Genomic DNA, 22,609 nt, shown 5'->3' with positions numbered 1-22,609 from the left:
GGTCTACAAATGCATGTTGAGTGTCAATAGATAAGTTACTAAAAAGACATTTGCCACACATAAAAATTCTCTGCCATCACAATCAGTCACCACTTATCCTAGATTGAAGGGGCAGAAGCCCCTGAAGTTATGACCAAATTCTGATACTGACAAAATAAGAGGGTACACCTACACAGCCTGCATGACTGCCAAGCCGACATAGGAAAAACTGGCCTGCCCAGAAATACCGAATTGTAGTGTGGCACATCTTAAATAATGTCATAAAAACATTTTTTTGTAACCGTGTAAGATAATTTTACCTCATCAGTAGTTTTGCACTAGGATTTATATGTAGCAAAGTAAGGGTGTGGTCTACGCATAAAAGGTACTGCAATAACGTGTTGTTGTTTTGAGGTTGGTTTCGTTAGAAGCCCTTGGAACAGTCTTGTAGCTTTAAAGGGGGGAAATAGTCCAAGTGGGTTATGCCACCTTCCAATATGGTCTACAAACATGCACTTAATAATGAAATCATTTCATGTTCTACAGTTCTAGGCACAGGGCATGCACCAGAACAAGCATGAATTGTATCAGACCTTTTCAAAGTGGCATCGCTGTTTGTGAAGAATAAAGTAGTATTAACAGCCCTCTATTTGGGTAGGCGTTAATGGAGAGGCAAGTGCACGGCAGTGCCAAGTTAACTCCTGTTGCAACAACACTTGATGAAACTACTGTCCGAAGAGGCGCTTTTCGCTAGCACCAGGTCTAGATGCAGGCCCTGAACCAATACTATTTATCTAAAAGAAAACGGGCGAAGGAGTTAGCAAGGGGTCTAGATGAGGAGAAGTGGAATGCAAATTGGCTAAGGGCATGGCAGATGATATCTGACCATGGTCAGACATAAGGTTATGGTTGGAGTTTCCAATTTATGCTGGAGGGACTCCCAGGTGGAATTCACAATCACCTATTTCTGGTGGACTTGCCGTCCGATTGAGCCTTATTGCGCGTCCTAGTGGAACCTCATAACAGGAACAGCTATTCCACTCTAAAGTAATGATACTCCTAGGCCGCTGGGGGAAGATCCATTTTATCCCACACTCACACATGGGAAGACTCACATTTTCTCCTAGCTGGCAGAAGGACTGGCACACTGCTGGAAACAAAATGCTTCATCCCTCAATAGGATTATGGTCTACGATTTGGCAAGTCTAAACAGAGAAACATGTTTCAAAACTGGCAAACAAAAGGCTAAAATCAGAAAGGACGTTCAAGACTTATAAGACTCCTTTGGGGGCTTAGAAATGATGAGACATGTCCGCCAACAGGTGAGAAAAAGAGAGCCCCTCTGAAGAGGATGTCACAGACTGCAAAGAAAAGATGAGCGCCCGATGAGGACAGCAATAACAATGAAACATGAGGGGCGTGGCAAAGGCGTCAAGATGGCGGTTGCACTTTTGTAGTGCTCCGGACCCCTCCGTCATCCGCCTTTGATTTCGCCCAGAATCCGCCTTCATCGGCGACATCCTCCTGCTTAGGGGTCTCAACATTCTCCTCGCGTCACGATGGCAGTGCTGACCGGCTTCTTTGTCCGGTGGTGAGGCGCAGTGAGGCCCGGGAGGTCTGCGGCCCTGGTATCGGCCGGCATGTGTTGCCGGCGGCGCAGGGAGCACCGAAGACCTGGGGGAGCGGCTTCGGCTCCCTTGGTGTGGCTATCCAGAGGTGGGGACGGGGGTTGCTCTCCTTTCCACCCCTCCCTGACGGACGGAAGAACCCCACTGGTTTCCCGACCGGCTGGAAGAGGATGAGGGGCCAATACAACCCTCTCCGAAGATGGCGGCCAGAGTGGGCGACCGGTAGTGAGAATCCCAGTGAGCAGAGCCGGCTCCTGATGCGGCAGCGGAATGGCGGTGATTAGGCCACTGAGGGCGGCGGACTACAATGAAGTGACCCAGCGATAGGGACAGCGGCAACCGAAAGGTACGGGGACCAGGGGTCCGGGGGAGCTTGGGACGCTGCAGAGGAGGTGGTGCTGGTACACACAGGGAGAAGGCCCTGCCTCTTGCCACTTGTCCTCCTTCTCTCCCCCCCACTCCCTTGGGACAGCGACAGAAGAGACACCCTGCAGCCGGCAGGGACAGAGGGTGAGGTACCTCGTGAGGTGCTACCCTGCTGGGCCCCCCCCCCCCACCTCTTCCCTTTTTTGCTTTTCACCTTCCCGATCGGGGCTACAGCTAGAGGTGCAGTGAGGCCGGGAGAGATTGCATTACACCGAGAGGGACGTGGCACAGTCATCTCCCAGAGCTCGTTAATGCAACTAGAGACGATGGACGTCTGGGACCATGCTGGGTCATAGCTCGACACTGACAGACTCTGTTCTCCCGGGTCCTGGCGGCGACCCACTGGAGATAAGTGGAGGGAGTGTGGACTTGACCCATGCCTTCACCGGGACGTCCAAGAATCCTACGGCGTACCCAGAGGGGCCCCTCCAAGCAGACCTCCACCTAGGGGTATTGACAGGGAGCTACCGCAGAAATATGGGTAAAGACAAGACAACACAGCAGCCGAATGCGCAAACGCGCATAGAACAATTTACCACGAGCGCAAGCAGACCCCGAACGGAGGCTCACACCCCGTGCGAAAGAGGGGACCAACTGGTGGCGTCTGGAGATTGAGACGATTTTTCAGGCCATCCACACATCCCAAGCCACAGTGGAGGCAAAGATCGGAGAAGTCACAGAGGAAGCGTCCTTGGTCCGGCAGGACCTCCGCAATGCCACAGCCCGCAACACAGAGGCGGAAACCAGGATTTCCGCGTTGGAGGACAAAGTGAACGCTCTCAAGATACAGGTATCTACACTTGCATCCTGTACATCGGCGCTCTACCGGAGGGCCGAGAATAGGTCAAGGCGCAACAATCTCAGGGTGGTTGGCCTGCCGGAAGCCAAGGCTGCGGCGTCCCTCGCCGCGTTCTTAGAAGAGTGGATTCGCTCCTGAATGCCAGTAGAACGTCTCACTCCATGGTTCACCATCGAATGTGCTCATAGAGCTCTACAGATGAAGCCCCCGCCGGGATCTCCACCTAGGCCGGTGATACTTCGCCTTTTTAATTTTAAAGACAGGGATGTGATCCTACAAGAGGCTCGCTACAAAGGGGACCTTTTTTGCAATGGGGTTAAAGTCCTCCTCTTTCCTGACTACACAAAGGATGTGCAACAACAACGGCGTTCATTTCTTGAAGTCAAACAAAAACTGAGAACAATGGATATTCAATACCGTCTGTTCCCCGCGAAGCTACGAGTGGTTCATGGAAACAAAACGTATTTTTTTCGAGCAACCAATGGCGGTGTGGACGTGGCTGACAGAGTAGTTGCCGCTCAGACCGATCAGCGAGTGTCTTGGTCTGACAGATTGGGGACCGATCTAGCACTCAACCAAAACGATTAACTGCCAAGCGGCACCGCATGCTGTTGAGGAAACACAGGCAACATCGCGGTTCCCGCTCCAACTCCCCACTGGCAGCCGCATCTGATAACTCGAAAGATCAACAGCAGCCACCGAAACCTGGAGAGGCTGAGAGAGATCTAGGGCTACGATGCCCACCGCGGGCAAGTTCTGATACATCTGGGAACACCAATCTATCCTACAGCCCGGTACTATAACTTGATGACCAGAGAGACGTCTCTGGGGGAGGAGATGCTTGCCATGATGAAGTACTAATGTTATAGCTACCAGAGCATTACTAATTGCTTTCCTTCAGTGATCCGAGGTTATGGAGGGGTCCACCACAGCTCATTCAACTATTGTTTTTATCCTGATAGGTTAAGGGGTGTGATGTTTATGGGTAAGGGTGACAGATGCTTCGGGGGGCATGGGGTGGGATTTGGGGGAGTAGGAAGTTTAAGTCCTACAGTGGGGTGCTCACTCTTGTTCAATGTCGAGTTGACATGCCTGTTTGTTTTAGTTGATGTACGAGACAGACGACACAAAGAATTCAAATGGTAAAACAAAGCTCCTATTCCAGCACATAAGAGGCAGAAAGGGAGGAACCTCAAACCCAGAACAACCACACCCAGGGGGTTGAGCTGCGACAATTTCCTACACAGATCTCGATGAGTCCGATAAGGCTATCTCATGGAATGTTAATAGGCTTTTAGATAAAATCAAACGCATTGCAGTATTTACCTTCATACATAGATACCGACCTGATGTACTCCTATTACAAGAGACCGCGCTCCCTAATACACAAGGAAATCAGGGATCTATCTCTAGAGGCAGTGAAAGCTCTGTGGCGAGCGAGCACCGCGAGAATCTATGGGTGGGCGGGGACAAGATCGGAAAGTTGCTACACTGGCTGGTTTCTCATCATAGAGCCTCGGGCATTATTCCCGAAATTTGGGATGGAGACTATGGCAAGGTTGAGACACCAGGATATAGCAGAGGCCTTTGCCCGCTACTACAGAGCGTTATATAAGGCCTCAGACTCTGTCGATCCAGTCCATGCCCGCAGGCTATTGGATGACATTTCCTTGCCGCGGTTGCCCCTGTCGGAGGTACAGATTCTGGAGGAACCTCTGAATGAGGAGGAGATAGGCAGAGCTATCTCTGGGCTAAAAGCGGGGATGACCCCGGGTCCTGATGGCTTCCCATCAGAATACTATAAGACGTATAGGAAGGATTTGGTGCCTCATTTGATGGCTCCCTTTGTGGAGGTGGAGCAGCGGGGATCCTTTCCGAGAGGGCTGGATGCTGCCAACATTGTGGTGCTCCCCAAATCTCAACCCCCATCGCTGCACTGTGTGGACTATAGACGGATATCTCTGATTAACTGCGAGGTCAAAATCCTCACCAACATTCGTGCAAAGCGTCTTAGGAGAATCCTGCCGCAACTGATCCATTCCGATCAATGCGGATTTATGGCAACTTGGAGCACTCGCCATTGTATCCGTAGTTTACACGTGGCCCTTGCTGAGCGGCACTGGTTGCCCCGGGATCTGGTGCTCCTATTCATCGACTTTGAGAAGGCTTTTGACTCAGTAGACTGGGGTGTTCTCTTCTTGGTGCTCCAGAAAGCAGGCACCGGACCAAGGTTCTGTCGCCTGGTCCGGGCGCTGTATGCGGATCCCTCAGCCCGGGTGCAGGTTAATGGGACCATGTCATCAATTTCGAAGTCAAAAGGGGTACGAGACACGGTTGCCCGTAATCCCCCCTTCTCTTTTCCCTGGTTATTGAACTTCTGGCTCAGATGTTCCGGACTGATCCAGAGTATTGTGGCTGGAGGTGGGGACACGCCCGGGAAGACAGCATAGCCCTATACGCGGATGACGTCCTGCTATACATGGGCACACTGCGTATATCGGACCCAAGCAGTCTTCTTTTAAAAAGCTACGTAATAGCATCAGGTTTGAAAATGAACCCTACAAAGTCAATGCTAGTTCCCTTGATAAACACCCGTGACTGTTTTGACTGGCAAGACACGATACACCTCCATAGACTGACCTTTAAATACCTTGGCGTCTGGGTGACTCTCCTACCGGAACTGACATGAGCGAAGAACCTAGATTCGCTGCTGGCACGGGTCAGGACAGACTTACAGAGATGGCAGACACTGCCGTTTAATGTAATGGGCAGTTTTGCTCTTTGTAAGATGATGGTTCTGCCTAGGCTACTGTATGTTTTCCAGAACTTTCCTTTCCGCTCCCTCGTTCATGGTTCTGGGCTTTGGAGGCAGCCACAGCACTATTCATCTGGAGGGGAGCCAGACACCGGGTGGCAGCGAGGTGCTGCCGGAAAGGAATATATACGAAGGGGGCCTGGGTGCCTCTGATCCATACCTATACTACCTGGCGACCCAGTTACTGGGGATTCATGATTGGTTCACTGGAGGTTGGTCAGATCCGGTTTACCAGGTGGAATTGGGAATCCTGGGCTTCCAGCACATCCTTCATATGTTGTACGGTACACCCCTCCCCCACCACATGGAGGCGATTATCAACGCGGGTTTTCTAGCATGGCGGGCGGCGCAGCGGCACACCCATTGGAATGATGTGGTTACTCTTCAGACTCCGCTGCGGAGAGGGAGGTGGATGAGCGCTACTGCTGCACTGGAGGGGTTTGCAGAGTGGGACTTATTGGGTATTTCCTTGGGGGGTGATGTGTGGAAGGGGGACACACTAAAGACCTTCCAAGACCTACAGACAGACTTTCAACTATCTCGAACACAGTTCTTTCAGATATCTCCAACTTAGACATGCCATAGGAACAGATCTCCCGAAAGCAAGTCCACTGCCGGAATTTAGACCACTTGAAGCCAAGTTGCTTATGGGGAATCTGGAGGTGAAAGGGGTTTCACAGATCTACAAGATGTTGATTAATAATACACCCGAGGGCCTGGATTTGACCAGGGCAAAGTGTGAGGTGTGAGTGGGCACTCTAGACGACTCAGAGTGGTCAGAGGCACCAAAAGCCCCCAAGACCCTGGCTATATCGGCGAAGCTCCACACCGTACAGTTCTACTATCTGCACAGAGCATATGTAACACCTGTCAGACTCAATCTAGCTGGACTGCGGCCCAATAGTCGGTGTCCTGGTTGTGCCGAAGACTCTGCGGATTTCTTCCATATGGTTTGGTCCTGTCCAGTTCTGCAGATTTACTGGCGGAGGGTGTTAAACGACTTAAACACGATACTGGAAATAGAACTACAGCTTTCTGCTAGCTTAGTGCTATTGGGGGTGATGGAGGATATGATGAGATCGCGGACAAACCGCGCTATTGTTGGCACGGCCCTGCTGGTTGCAAAACGAGATATTGCCGCGGCTTGGAACTCGTCCTCTGGCCCGTCCTTACAAAAATAGAGAACAGGAATGGAATGGTGTGCAAATCAGGAGAAGCAGGTGTACGAGTCGAGAGGGTGCCCCCGGAAACATGACAAGATATGGGGTGCCTGCTAGGGCTGCTGTCACAAGCCGGAGCTGGAAACAAATCCCTCGTTATTGTATCTCGTTGGAGCAATACATATACTCCCTGAAATGTCAAATGTTCAAATGTCAATACATAAAACTGAAAAGTGTAGTACTATCTGTACTAAATGTTTGAAAACTTTTCATTGTTTTTTAAAAATGCAACTTGTTTATATAAAAAAAAAAAAAAAAAAAAAAAAAAAATTAAACATAACACCTCCCCCCCATTCTTTTTCTTTGATGCTAGATTAGAACACATATGGCATACATTGATGGTACATCATCAATGCTCCTCTTCTCCACAATGAGGGCGGAGAAGCTTAAAAAAAAACATCACCTCCCCTTAACTCCCCCAAATCATGAACCCTAGGAAAACAAAACACCATTTCACTTCTGAACTCTACCCGTTCCTTTGATTTTCTGTTTATTTATATTTCCTTACATTTATATTTCCTTAAAATTGTTTTTTTTACGAGTTAGCTTCCAGTAAAAGTGGTTTCTGAGATTGTGTTATCCATTAACTCTCATAAGGCAGTGCCTATGGTCTTGAGACACATTGCAATATGAATCTATTTAGAACATGAAAACTGTAGCAATTCTTTCATACAGTTTTGTTCTTTCACACAGTGAACAAAAATGTCACTCAAACCCTTTAAGTACATAGCCAGTGTTTAGGCCCGACATTGTGCTAAGTCAACAAAGGGTAAACTTGAACAGTTAGTATAACTGAACACCATTAAAAAATATAATGATAATCCCCAGAATGTTTACACGAAGTTTCATATCATAGCACCTTTTTAACTTCTTTATTACAGTGTTTTCATAAACTAGCAGAGCAATGTTTGCTTAACTGGGTTACTCGATTTCCAAACAGACCAAATGTTATAAAGGATGAACAAAAACAACACCACCACAAACAATCAGATTAATATTTTCTTCTGAGGATACATCATCATAAGTAATTGGAAGCCGAGGAAAAAGTTAAGGAAGTGTGGACACGTATTGTATTCCCTCACATCAAAAGGTATTTAGCCAGGTGTATTGTTGCCAAATAACATACTTTGGCATTATAGTAAATATGTGATCCACTGGAGCTTTTTTTTTTTTTTTTTTTATTTTAAATCCACGCAAATACGTCCACTGCAGACAGTGATAGATGCATCCCACTCCGGACTTTATAAAAACGTAAAGTCTGATATTTTTTTTATACCTCCCGTTTTAGTGGGGTGTAGGAAGTTGGCTCTGTATGTGCTATTTCAAAGTAAGGAATAGCATGCACAGAGTCCAAGGGTTCCCCTTAGAGGTAAGATAGTGGCAAAAAGAGATAATACTAATGCTCTATTTTGTGGTAGTGTGGTCGAGCAGTAGGCTTATCCAAGGAGTAGTGTTAAGCATTTGTTGTACATACACATAGACAATAAATGAGGTACACACACTCAGAGACAAATCCAGCCAATAGGTTTTTGTATAGAAAAATATATTTTCTTAGTTTATTTTAAGAACCACAGGTTCAAATTCTACATGTAATATCTCATTCGAAAGGTATTGCAGGTAAGTACTTTAGGAACTTCAAATCATCAAAATTGCATGTATACTTTTCAAGTTATTCACAAATAGCTGTTTTAAAAGTGGACACTTAGTGCGATTTTCACAGTTCCTAGGGGAGGTAAGTATTTGTTAGGTTAACCAGGTAAGTAAGACACTTACAGGGCTTAGTTCTTGGTCCAAGGTAGCCCACCGTTGGGGGTTCAGAGCAACCCCAAAGTCACCACACCAGCAGCTCAGGGCTGGTCAGGTGCAGAGTTCAAAGTGGTGCCCAAAACACATAGGCTAGAATGGAGAGAAGGGGGTGCCCCGGTTCCGGTCTGCTTGCAGGTAAGTACCCGCGTCTTCGGAGGGCAGACCAGGGGGGTTTTGTAGGGCACCGGGGGGGACACAAGTCCACACAGAAATTTCACCCTCAGCAGCGCGGGGGCGGCCGGGTGCAGTGTAGAAAACAAGCGTCGGGTTTTCAATGTTAGTCCATGAGAGATCTCGGGATCTCTTCAGCGCTGCAGGCAGGCAAGGGGGGGGTTCCTCGGGGAAACCTCCACTTGGGCAAGGGAGAGGGACTCCTGGGGGTCACTTCTCCAGTGAAAGTCCGGTCCTTCAGGTCCTGGGGGCTGCGGGTGCAGGGTCTCTCCCAGGCGTCGGGACTTGGGATTCAAAGAGTCGCGGTCAGGGGAAGCCTCGGGATTCCCTCTGCAGGCGGCGCTGTGGGGGCTCAGGGGGGACAGGTTTTTGTACTCACAGTCTTAGAGTAGTCCTGGGGTCCCTCCTGAGGTGTTGGATCGCCACCAGCCGAGTCGGGGTCGCCGGGTGCAGTGTTGCAAGTCTCACGCTTCTTGCGGGGAGCTTGCAGGGTTCTTTAAAGCTGCTGGAAACAAAGTTGCAGCTTTTCTTGGAGCAGGTCCGCTGTCCTCGGGAGTTTCTTGTCTTTTCGAAGCAGGGGCAGTCCTCAGAGGATGTCGAGGTCGCTGGTCCCTTTGGAAGGCGTCGCTGGAGCAGGATCTTTGGAAGGCAGGAGACAGGCCGGTGAGTTTCTGGAGCCAAGGCAGTTGTCGTCTTCTGGTCTTCCTCTGCAGGGGTTTTCAGCTAGGCAGTCCTTCTTCTTGTAGTTGCAGGAATCTAATTTTCTAGGGTTCAGGGTAGCCCTTAAATACTAAATTTAAGGGCGTGTTTAGGTCTGGGGGGTTAGTAGCCAATGGCTACTAGCCCTGAGGGTGGGTACACCCTCTTTGTGCCTCCTCCCAAGGGGAGGGGGTCACAATCCTAACCCTATTGGGGGAATCCTCCATCTGCAAGATGGAGGATTTCTAAAAGTTAGAGTCACCTCAGCTCAGGACACCTTAGGGGCTGTCCTGACTGGCCAGTGACTCCTCCTTGTTTTTCTCATTATTTTCTCCGGCCTTGCCGCCAAAAGTGGGGCCTGGCCGGAGGGGGCGGGCAACTCCACTAGCTGGAGTGTCCTGCTGGGTTGGCACAAAGGAGGTGAGCCTTTGAGGCTCACCGCCAGGTGTGACAATTCCTGCCTGGGAGAGGTGTTAGCATCTCCACCCAGTGCAGGCTTTGTTACTGGCCTCAGAGTGACAAAGGCACTCTCCCCATGGGGCCAGCAACATGTCTCGGTTTGTGGCAGGCTGCTAAAACTAGTCAGCCTACACAGATAGTCGGTTAAGTTTCAGGGGGCACCTCTAAGGTGCCCTCTGTGGTGTATTTTACAATAAAATGTACACTGGCATCAGTGTGCATTTATTGTGCTGAGAAGTTTGATACCAAACTTCCCAGTTTTCAGTGTAGCCATTATGGTGCTGTGGAGTTCGTGTTTGACAGACTCCCAGACCATATACTCTTATGGCTACCCTGCACTTACAATGTCTAAGGTTTTGTTTAGACACTGTAGGGGTACCATGCTCATGCACTGGTACCCTCACCTATGGTATAGTGCACCCTGCCTTAGGGCTGTAAGGCCTGCTAGAGGGGTGTCCTACCTATACTGCATAGGCAGTGAGAGGTTGGCATGGCACCCTGAGGGGAGTGCCATGTCGACTTACTCGTTTTGTTCTCACTAGCACACACAAGCTGGCAAGCAGTGTGTCTGTGCTGAGTGAGAGGTCTCCAGGGTGGCATAAGACATGCTGCAGCCCTTAGAGACCTTCCTTGGCATCAGGGCCCTTGGTACTAGAAGTACCAGTTACAAGGGACTTATCTGGATGCCAGGGTCTGCCAATTGTGGATACAAAAGTACAGGTTAGGGAAAGAACACTGGTGCTGGGGCCTGGTTAGCAGGCCTCAGCACACTTTCAATTGTAAACATAGCATCAGCAAAGGCAAAAAGTCAGGGGGCAACCATGCCAAGGAGGCATTTCCTTACATGGGGGAAATTAGTAAGTCACTAAGTTAAAAAGTGAACACTACTAAATATGCTTTTAGGCAGTTAAGAAAACACTGAATGATCACTTTATGAAGGTTCACATCATAACAGACACATGGGGACTAAGAACGAGGGGGATGCGTGGGGTGCTGTGGAGAGAAGGATATGAATTTTATTCCTCTGTGCACAAAAAAAAAATCCTAACTACTTTCTGCTTCACTTAACTTGCAATCAAGCATCATACAGCGAGACAAATCCACATGTCCGCATTCTGCTCACAGTAGTATGGGAGCAGGAAAAAAAAGCATTAACAACGGTGAAGGAGTTGCTACAAAATTGGGCAAGAACAGAGAAGTCAGAATTTAATAAATTTTTGACAGTGAAATCTAAAGTATATTTGCAAATTAAAAGATTGTCTGAAAGAAGCTAAAGGCCCAAGGTGCGAATAACCATTAAAAAGGTGTGTATGAATGTTTAGATACACCTCAATATAAAATGTCAAAACAAGAGAAAATGAAAGTTAAAAAGCAACAGATTAGCTTTTAAACCTTAAAATAAAATACCACTTATAAATGGAACAAGAACTTAGTTCTGTGAATACTACCATTAGGTTCAGTATTAAAGTATTATTGATGGGAATGTTTCACCCTGGCAACATGCCTAAAAGGTTGGAATCAAGGCCTTACAATAATTCTGAAATTTATAAAAAGACGCTAAGACAGCTGGGAGCACAATATCATTAGTGACCAAGAATATGAAAATGTTTTTAAAATTCTAGCTTCAAAGTTAATGAGAGATATTTCAACACTAATTCACAACATTATTTATGTTTATGATATCAATCACTTCACTCACTTTGCACCACATCCAAAGCAAATTGGGAAATCGGTCACTGAATGTATGATGGTGAATGTGGAATTCTTTAGCTTTGAATTCTCCCTGGGCATCAGACTGGATCCAGAAGATTTTCCACCTGCGTGCCAGGAGGTGGAGTTGGCTGGCTCCGTGCCAGAAGTGATGTTGCAGTACTTTTATAGGCCTGCTGCCATCAGTTTCTTTCTTTTCACGCAAGCCAGCCATGATCTGGAGAAGAGCTAACCCTCAGTCCGTTTTTGACGACTTTTTCTTGTCAACAGTTTGAGGTTTTTCCTCCTGTCATCAAGTAAGACTGGTTTTAAACCCTGCGGTGCCTGTCACCAGCCGATATCTAGGACTGTTCTGCACCTAGTCTGTGATGCTTGGAGCGCGACCATGACCTGAAGTCATGCTCCGATAGACGGGCCATGCATCCAAAGACTTTGAGGGAGCAGTCCCTAAAGCTAATGCCACTCTGGCATGCAACTCCACGCAGGTCGAGGGGAAGATACCAGGACAGGTTGCGCAGTCCTTCATCATCTTCATCCCATTCCAAGTCCATGGGATTATACAGTAAATCTTCAACTTTTCCTTGTCCATCGGTTGATGAGACGAAGGAAAGGAGCTTCTGTATTCCAGGCCTAGTTCTTCAGAGCCTGGGCTGGCTCAGCACCTCCCCCACTTTCTGGGACCTGTAGTGACACATGCATAGCTTCGAGGCCATGTGCCTCCTTCTTGGTGAGTCCAATCGTATTCGTGCACCTTTGGGCCACACGGGGTCAGAGGGAGCTCTGAGTTCCAAACCAGTGGCTCTGGTGCCCATTAGCCCCCCTCCAAGGATTCAGTCCTAGATCCGCACTGATGCCTGTTGTACCATCTCTACCTTACCCAGTGCCAGTCCTGGTGCCAATGCTCCCAGTGACACCATCCCCATTGTCATCCCAGACTCCAACACAGAACAAATGGGTGTCACATGACTCTAGGTCGCAGGAGTCTTGCCTCCTAGATTGGATCCCGAGCCCTGTTCCCTTAAGCTAGGACTCCAAAGGCTGGGAGAGGTCGCTTAACCCTTTAGAATACTAGCCCTCTGAGGAAGAACCATGCATTGACTGGTATGAGGAGCTGGGTGAAGACAGTCGACTGACTACCCTGCCAGACACAGATATGCTTTCTCTTCCTGCCACAGCTACGGAGGAGGGAGCATCCTATGCATGCTGGGTCGGAGGCCAGCTGAGGTTCTAGACCTTGAGCTACCCTCGGTGGAAGTGAAGACTGATTTCTTGACAGAGGTACTTCAACCTTGAGTCTCAACATCTGAACCCCTACATCCGTTGTGTGATGACCTCAAGGACATTCTTTTGGGGACCCGATCCAAACAAGACACCTTTGGGGCTCCTGTGACTAGGCAGATTGCCCACTAACATTGCCCCACACCTGGATACCCAACTTTCGTCATGCAACACCCTACTTCTGAGTGCTTGGTGGTCCAAGCCTCAACTTCCCAAGGCTCTTTCCCTACTGCTTGCCGGATGAGGGAATCCAAATGGCTGGACTTATTGGGGGAAAATGTTTTCTTTCGCCAGCCTGGCTTCGCTAATGGACATGCCCATCAATGGTACCTGTCTTTCGAGAGATCAGGCAGATTTGGTGCTTGAGCTCTTCAAGGATTATCGGGGTGCGGCCAGGTCCTTGTGCCTCGCAGCGGCCCGGTCCTTCCCAATCAGCCTGAAGGGGCTTCCAGCCACACCAATTCCCACCCAGCCTCCATGGCCTGCATGCTTCCCAGCCTCTGCATGGACGAAGGGACAGTATCTAGAGACCTCGTGGGTAATTCAGGTCAGGTCTAAAGACTGGTTCAGTGAGTTGGAAGCAATAATTTAGATGAACTAGTTAAAATTTCCCTTCCTGGCTTGGAGACACCATTAGTTCCTGTTGCACAGTGGTATTTTCCACTACATGGTGAAATGGAGAAGTTCTCTTGCTATGTACTGCCTTAAAGAATAAGACATGGGCATTCCTCTCCACCCTGTGAACACTGAGGGTTATGTTTTTCTTTACTTTGCCACAAAGAATAGCCTTTTATTTTTTAAGGTTTAGCTATGTTTTGCCCAGAATAAGCTACAATTGTTACTGTCTTGATGGTACCTTCAATGACTAATATTTGTTAAAATTTAAAAACAATAAAACGTTGGACCAAACCGGTTTAAAATTTCAGAATTTAATAGAATTCGTTTTGTGTTACATTAACTTGTGGTTTGGGGCCAAGGCAAATATAATCCAAGAAAAACTGTGAATGTTAAAAATTAAGACTATATCAGTGATGTGGAATTCCTATCACCCAACGCACGGGACATATTTTTTAGGGTCAAGGGCAACAAGTTTTCATGTTTATTTTGACCTTTGGACAAGTAGGCCCAATCCCCCCTGCAGCACAAACTCTTTGGCTGCCGATTTATAGAAAAAGGAATGGTCTTCAGTTGAGGTAGTGTGTGTCTAAAAGCTAATGCTGTTCAAATTTGTGTTTATGGTTCATTAATTAAAAGCCTTATTAGGACGAGCGCTGTAAATAATCGATTTAAGGTCACACTGCACTACTGACAGTGGCTCCAGTTTTTAAAAAAAGTACCCATTCGTTTGAAACGAGTAACAATATGAGGCTAAGTATAATGCTCCCTGAATGCTCGGATTAGATGCAAATGTTTGAGCAGCTTGTAAGCAAGAGTAATGATTCTTTGCTTTCGAATTTCAATGTTTAGGAAAAAAATGCAATTAGGAAAAAAGCATTTCGCTACTATGAAATTTTAGATGCTATTTCTTTGAAGTGTCATGAGGTAAAATGTGTTGATGCATAGTAGTATTTCCAAAAAATCTTCCTAATGGAAGGGCAGTGTAACCATTTTCAACAGGAATATAAGAAGCATAAAAATAAACAAGCACTGGCAAAGCCAACCGATCCAATATTTTCTGGGAGTCTTTAGTTGTTTGTCAATGCATGTCTTGCTTTGACATAGCTTTTGTAACACTATTGTTGTGGGAGATGTCAGGCTCTTACAATTGTAACAAACACTGACAAAAAGAAAAGAAACAACGTTTTGTGTCTCAAAAAGCACACACTGCCAGCAGTGGAGTAACAAAGGTCACGCAGCCAACCTCCAGGGGGGACCCTCAGCACAGCATCTGCCCTGAGTGAGTCTGTAGGGAGGAGCCATCCATGTTCTTTACAGAGGGGCCATCTCCAGTTTTATTACGCCACTGATTGCCACAGTGGCTCTTGGCACTTAACAAAAATACTGTGTCTGCCAATATGCTCCTTTTGGAAGAGCAGAATGCAATCACTCACAGTAAAGCCAGCCAATTGATAGAGAAATACAAAGAAAAGGCCCAAGTCTGAGGTTGGCCTTGCACCATCTAATGCCACATTAGTATAATTTTTCTGACACTAATGTGGCATTAGACTGAAAAAACACTGCACCATATCTACAAAGTGGGGCAATGCATGCATTGCACCACTTTGTGACCCTTTGTGCCACACTGCATAATGTATGCAATAGGTGCATTCCGGCGCAAAGAGGCCCTCAAAAATGGCGCAATGAAATCTAAAAGATCATTTTTAAAAGGACACACACATTGGAATCAAAAGGCCTCCGTGCACTTTATTCCACTAGCGTCAGATTTTGATGCTAGTGGACCAAAGCGCCACAATAGCGTAAAAAGGTTTGACACTATTGTACCCAATACCGCCATGGTGCGCTGTATCTTAAATACGACGCACAGATGGTGGCGTTAAGTGGGTGGCCGCAAGAAAAATGGCACACCACTTTTCTTGAATCTGGGCCAAAATGTATTTGCTAACGCCAGACCTAACTAGGGACCCAATTCTTAAAGAACGTCACTAAAGTGCACCCATGGTATACGTCTGTTAATTAGTGGTTTTCATGAATTCACAAGAACTTACAGAAGTAGACCAGAAAATTGTACTCCTAGAAAATATGTGGACTGTATTTTAGTACGAGCGAATATGCATGTGTAGATTTGCTAATGTGAAAATCTATTGAGCGTTTACAAGTTCACTTTGCCTCCAACCTCTTTTTTTCCCCCCAACCCTGGAAGAAGTTCTACTCCTGCCACTGTCAGGAGTAACTTTCCAACCTTTCTCATTATGGGAGAAGATCAGAGAAGAGCTGGTGAACATCCTTAAAACATGAACGTTAGCAGGTTTGCAGGCTCAAAAGGCATTCCAGCCATGGAACTATTGCTTACTGCTTCCTCCAGTGCCGGGATGTAGATCTGCAGAAAGGTGGCAAAATAAGGAACTTGCTACAGTAGGGATTTAAATTTCAAGTATACAAGCAACTATAGTAGTCGCCCTGACATAATCAGAGAGGATATTATCAGAGCTCTTACAGATTGAGATGGCTGCCACAACTACATGGCACCAAAGGGACAAGTAGATTTATGAAGTAACCTGTCCCATTGACAAGTAGATATAATATTAAATTCCACACCCCTGACAGTTGCTGTAGATAGCAGTGAGCAAATGTTCCAGGGTTAGAATGCCCTTGTGAGTCTACACAAATCTACTAACTTGCATCTTTTAAGGGTTTTCACCAGCTCTTCTCTAATCTTTTCCCATACTGAGAAAGGTTGAAAATGTACTCCTGACAACGGCAGAAGTAACTCCTTCCAAGGTTGGAAAAAAATAAAAGGGGTTAGTACGAAAGTGAACTTGTAAACATTCAACAGATTTTCGCATGAGCAAATCTACACATGCATAGTGGTTAGTGCTAAAATACAATTCACAAATATTTTCTAGGAATACGATTACCTCGTCTACTTCTGTAAATTCATGTGAATTCATGAAATGCAGAAATCCGCACTAATGCAACAACATATATCATGAGTGCACGTTTGCAATTTGTTTTTTTTAAATAATTTGGCCCCTAACTACATCTGGCATTAACCAAGACCTTTTATTTTTTATTAAAATTCTATCTCTCGCTCGCACTGCAAGTGATAGCAACCTGCTCTTTCACAAGGAGCACATCGGCACACAAAGTTTTGTTCAGCGAAAACAATCACTATGCTTTTGCTGTGTGTGAATGTTTGTTTTGTGTGCTGCAGGACCCTCAAATTGCAATAAAGTTCTACAAACACCATGTCAAAATAAGACATGCATTGACAAAGCCATAAGCCGGGCTACTGGAATTATGCAGCAGAAGAGTCAAACTATGCGGCAGGGTTGAGTAACTTATGCAGCAAGAAAAGGAAAAATATGCTGCATGATGCAACACATTTTGTAATCTTATTACTTCATTATATCGTAGTTTTTAGACTTGGTAATGCTCTCTAGGCATTTGGTGCCCTAAGTAGCAGATTAACTCCTAGATATAGCAATAAGCAAAAGAAAAGTGACCAATCGGGCTCTGCAAAGGGCCTTCCCCTGAGTGGCAACATGTCTCTGCATTTTTATTAACTCTTTAATCGTTTGAGGTAGAAACGCTTTTTTTTGTTAAAATCTGCAGATTATGAGGCAGATGGATTATGTGGCAATGTGGGCAAAAGTATAAATATGCAAGAATAGCTGTCGCCACACAATCACATAATTCCAGTGGCCCTGGCCACAAGACTGATCACCAATGTCGGACCTATAGGCTTTGCCAATGCTGGTTTATTTTCATGTTTCCCATAACCTTGTTTTAACTGGTTACACTGATTTTCTATTATGAATATTGTTTGGAATTACTGCGATCCATCAATACACTTTACTAAATGAAGCTGCAAATAAATGGTACCTAAAATTTCACACTAATTTTGAAAAATGTTTTTCAAGTTGGACTTTTTTTGTGAACATTTTGTTTGGAAAGCAAAGAGTCAATCTTGCTTTCAAGCTTTGACAGATATTTGCATCTAATCAAAGAGCACTCTGGGAGTTTTGTACTTATCTTCATATTGTTAAGCTTTTCAAACGTGTGTACACATTTTTGTACTGGAACCACTGAGTAGTGTAGTTCGAGCTTACAACATTTATTTACAAAACTACCACTAAAAATAAAGGCTTTGCATTAATGAACCATGAATACAAGTTTGAACAGTGTTAACATATGAACAAAAAATATTCACACAATTGTAGACAATTCCCTTCCCTGTTCCATAATGTAAACTGGCGGCCAAACGTTTTGTGTTGCAGGTGGTTGGGCCTACTTGCCCCAAGGACAAAATAAACATGAAAACTTGCCCTTGACACCAAGCAATCAGCCATGGGTGTCAGGCTATAGAAATTCCACACCACTGATTTATAAAATTGTCTTATTATACATCAAGATGTATTCTGCTTGTTCCGATGAGGTGCCAATTTCTGGGTCTGTAGCAACCAAATTTAACATTGAGGATGTTCGGAGGCTCAGAAATTGCACACAGGCCAGAATGCAACACGGTATAGTTTTTTAGCATTCTATATAACATGGACAAAACCTTTACAACGTCAAAGCTGTGTATCAGAAAACCCAGATTACCAAGTGATCAAAGTAATTCAAAGATCATCAGTAGTGCAAAGGAGATCCATGCCACAAGGGAAAGTGTGCATTTTAGGGCTACCAAAATATATCGGCAATCAAAGAAATATATAGGTGAGGATTTGGGGAGTAGAAGAAAATAAGCAAGAATATTACATGTCCAAGAGATATCAGTCAAGTATGGCGCTTCACGCTAAAAGGTTTAACTTTACTGATAATGCAGTTGCTATGCGCTAATAGGAATACATAATAGGCACTTTTTGTGCCGGCCTTTTAACATGGGCAGCATGGTGAGGCACTTGGGATAAACTCCAAGATGGCAACAGTGGTTTACTTACAAATTCAGTATGGCCATGTGTGCAGAATTCTAGTTTGATCAAATTAATATTAGGCAGATTTTTCTCAAGGCACGGAGTTGGCTGATCAAGAATATAATAGTATATTTTTGTGTAATTGCACGTTCTTTTGGAAAGGGAGTTGGGCAGAACAGACTATGGGTTGACTGTAAAAGATTTGTGTTGAAGTCCGATGACTAATTAAACTTAGCCACTGAGGGATCTCCTAAAAAGGATGGATATAAATTATTCCATGAAGCCTGGGGTTTCCAGATACAGATGGTCCTTGCAGGGCCATTCACAGGTGTGATTGGAAATTGAAGTTATTCACAGTGGTATACCAGTAAGATAAGGAAGCCTTAATGTACTGCAGCCAGAGCGCTGATTCAATGACAAATAGTTGAAACCCTTGATGCCAATGTCTGCATGTGACCTTCAGCTCCAGAGCTGGGATCCTGGCAACGGCAACTCGGCTTTTCATCCCTCAAGCACGGAGACCACAGAAAGTTAAACAAGCATTGGTAACACCTTTGGGACCTATTGGCTTTGCCAATGCTTTTTAGTGAGGCTGAACAGCATCAGCCAAAACACAAATAAAAAGCATAACAGTCTACTGACAATCTAGTCATTTCCGAAGGCACTAGCATGCTTGATAACACATGTGCACACATGCATCATTGTAAAAGCGTGTGCCTAAGGATGCAGATGCCTTCTTTTTAAATTTATTATTATTTTAAATTAGATCCGAGAAGGATCAGTAAATAAAAAGAAACGAAAACCAGGGCAGGGTGAAAATGCTTTTAATAGGTTGAGTCGCCGTTGGCTATTGATTACAGGCTCACCTAAAACAAATAAAAGAACACAGAGGCGCAACAAAAGGAGTTGGTAGTGGGCGCGGGGAGGTGATGAACTAAAAATGAAAGAAGGGTTATGGAGAAGCAGCAGGAAGGGGCAAGAAATAATACCTGGATCATGTCGGGAGCAGCAGACGGGCACAGATTAAGTTGAATTAATCTGTGCTTGGTCCCTGCTCCCCATCAAGCACTGGCATTGACGTTTTGGCTGCATTGGCCAATCGAGACGGCTGCAAAGCAGAGTGACACTGACACAAACAAATGGCAAACAATGGCCGTGCTCCAAGACCTTTTTGTATACAATAGTGTCTCACAAATTAGACGCATGCTGCTGGAGGCTTCACATTAAAAACAGTAGTGTTAAGTTGTTTATTATTTATCCTTTCTGTAAATGCAGATATAGATTTTAGAGCCAGAGTAGTTAAACAGCACTACTATGGTTACAATTAAGTTATACTTTCTATTAGGAATTCAAATTTGTTTTCTGGCTAAACTCAAACAGTTTTCTATATTTAGGAGATTTGGGTATCATCATGAGGAGTGTACACCTGTGGTAGCATGCAGAGTTTGTTCAGCCTTCTGCAAATATTTCATTGTATAAAAGGTGATTTTTGAAGTCAGTTTTTGAGAACTGTCTTACAATGAAATGCTTCATTCGCAACCTTGAAGAACACATTTCTGAAAACTGAAAACTTCACAAAACTTGGAATGCATATAGAATCTACTTGCCATCTACATTAAGTGAATGGCAAAAGCTGCCTTCCCACCCTTGAAAGTTGCCACCTTCTTAATATGATTTAACCTGCCCACTGTAAAAAAAAAAAAAAAAAAAAATTATAAACAAAAATCAATTTAAAAATAGATAAATAATCGCTCTCATCAGATTCAAAAGTTTGAAATTGATTTTAAAGGGGAGCTTTGAAAATGCAGGACGTCTCTGTGATTATCTTGCGCTGAAGCTATAACAGTTACTAGTGAAACCATCTGTTAAAGAATCATTTCCTGAAGCTGTGGGAGAGAATGTTCTAAACAGGAAAAGAAAGATATGGAGTCTTAAATTTCCATATAACTAATGAACATGTTCTGAAAAGATGATACAACTGTGAAATATCCCTGACATGCTTCCGAGTACTGCCTGGGTCCCCAAACCACATACGAACACCAACTGAAAGAACATGATAATCAACCCTTCACTGTCAAGCTCTTCCCGAAAAACAATTTTCAAAACCTGGCCTACTTGGGAAGTGTCTGTTACAGGAAACAACCACCACGATCTGTTCATGTGCCTGCTACAGAGGTGTTCTGTAATCTGAAAAACACAGGACACAATCTTGACAATTTACTCCGCCTTTCTTTTTAAGAGCAGGTAAAACATCATGAGAAAGGTCTGCTTGTGGGGGGTGAGTCTAAGAGCTTACCCAAAGAGATGCTATGGGTATCCAAAATGTCCACTTAAAAAAAAAGCATACTGGGTTCAAAGAACAACCTGAACCGTCACAACAGAAACGTTAAAAAACATAATGCAAATGGCAGAAGGGCTCCTGATGAGGATAAACTGAAATTCTGACATTGTGTTCATCGGTTTGTTATTGTTTGCTAAGGTATACAGTAAATAGTCAAAAAACTATGACATAACTGCCCATTGTGAATAAAAAAAATATATATATATTTAAAACAAATTAAAAAAAAAAAAAAAAAAAAAAACACACACACTAATTTAGTTGCCATAGTGGAGACAAAGAAAAGGCTGTTGCCATAAAGTTCTGGGGCCGGCAGTTGTGAGCTGATTAAACATGAACCATAAACACATTAATGGATTGAAAGAATATTTAAAAACAAAAAAAACAAAATCTGTGTTCCAACAGGATGGGACCCGCTGGGAGCCCAGGAATCTAGCAGAGGCACGCAGCTTTACCTGCAAAATACTCTAAAATGGGCTGGGGCATTTAACTTTGACAGCTTCGTAAACCTCTGCAGAGTGGTGCTGTGCTAATGGGTAGTATATCTGACTACAGAAGAAGATCATATGGAACTGCTTCTTGGTGGTAGTGAGCTACTTAGAAACAGTAGAGGCCAAGTGTTTTTTAGAAGGCAATCTTGTCTGCAGCAGTTACTGTCTGGGCCTTCTTAATAGTTTAATGCAGATGTGTTAGAAAAAAACTGAGGTTAAGTCTTGCATTTTGTGTAGGATTTATCAGAACGACACAGGTGTTCTCATGAGCACTGCAGAGGCCAACTGCTTTTTACATTGGGAATACTGTGCAAAATTCGAGATAGGAACTACCCTTTAATGGCCCACAATTTTACCTCACTGGTTACAAACGACTATGCCTCTAGATTTCAACATACGATTTATACAGACATTGAGTATTGAGCTCACTAGCATTACAAAATCAGTCTGCTAGCACAGTAAGGCCAACAAAACTATCAGGACCAGACCACTGTTGTAGAGAAATGACAGAATCAGTATGTACACTATATGTTACAGGTTGAACAAATAGTTTAGTCAATGCTGAAACTTTAGGGGAAGAAAAGGTCTTGATTAAAAACAACAACAAAAAAATGGCAATTCTGGCGTGGCTTCGGGCGTCAAGATGGCGGTCGCACTCTGCGAGTGCTCTGGACCCCTCCGTCATCCGCCCGTAGTTAGAGTGGCCTGACCGAGCTGGAGACGTCGTTTTGACAGTCCTTGTGACCCCCTGGGCCCCTGAGAGGCTCCGGCGAGGAACTCCTGGCGAAAGCAGCCCCCGTTGTCGAGCCGCGACCTTCCCGTCCCCGAAAACAAAATGGCGGCCGGGACTGACTTCCGCGGCTGAGCTGGGGCCGGACCGGCGATCCCCCCGGACGCGGCCGCGCTGGAACAGAGGTGCGACGGGGTAAGAAGGGGACCCTGGATAGGGTTGAGGCTACGACCCTAGCGCGGCTCCCGCGGCGTGTGGGGGCGGCGCCACTGCGTCTGGAGGAAGAGAGCGCCGTGTGTATGAGGCTGCGGCCGTGCGCAAACTTGGGGACAGCGGCGGAGGGAGCTAAGCGGCTGCGCTGTACCCAGGACCCCGCTGGCCGGAGCTGGAGCGGCGGAGGGGCGGTTGCAGAGAGGGACTCCCTGGTGCCCTGAGTGATGGCGGAGGCATGCCGGGGGTCCACGGAGCGCGGCGGAGACATCGAGGCAGGATGAGGCTGTGCTAAAGTTACCGATACGGCCGAAAA

At 45.6% G+C, this 22,609-nt stretch overlaps 1 protein-coding gene across 4 annotated transcripts in view; it reads right to left on the bottom strand.

Annotated features, from left to right (window-relative positions):
* The window catches only part of BRD3 (bromodomain containing 3), a 506,564-nt gene that overhangs the window by 442,671 nt on the left and 41,284 nt on the right, over positions 1 to 22,609 (bottom strand). The gene's annotated exons all lie outside the window — the stretch shown is intronic.

The sequence above is a fragment of the Pleurodeles waltl genome, chromosome 6, assembly GCF_031143425.1.
Source record: "Pleurodeles waltl isolate 20211129_DDA chromosome 6, aPleWal1.hap1.20221129, whole genome shotgun sequence".
Classification (NCBI taxonomy): Eukaryota; Metazoa; Chordata; class Amphibia; order Caudata; family Salamandridae; genus Pleurodeles; species Pleurodeles waltl.
This window is presented reverse-complemented; position numbering and strand designations above follow the sequence as displayed.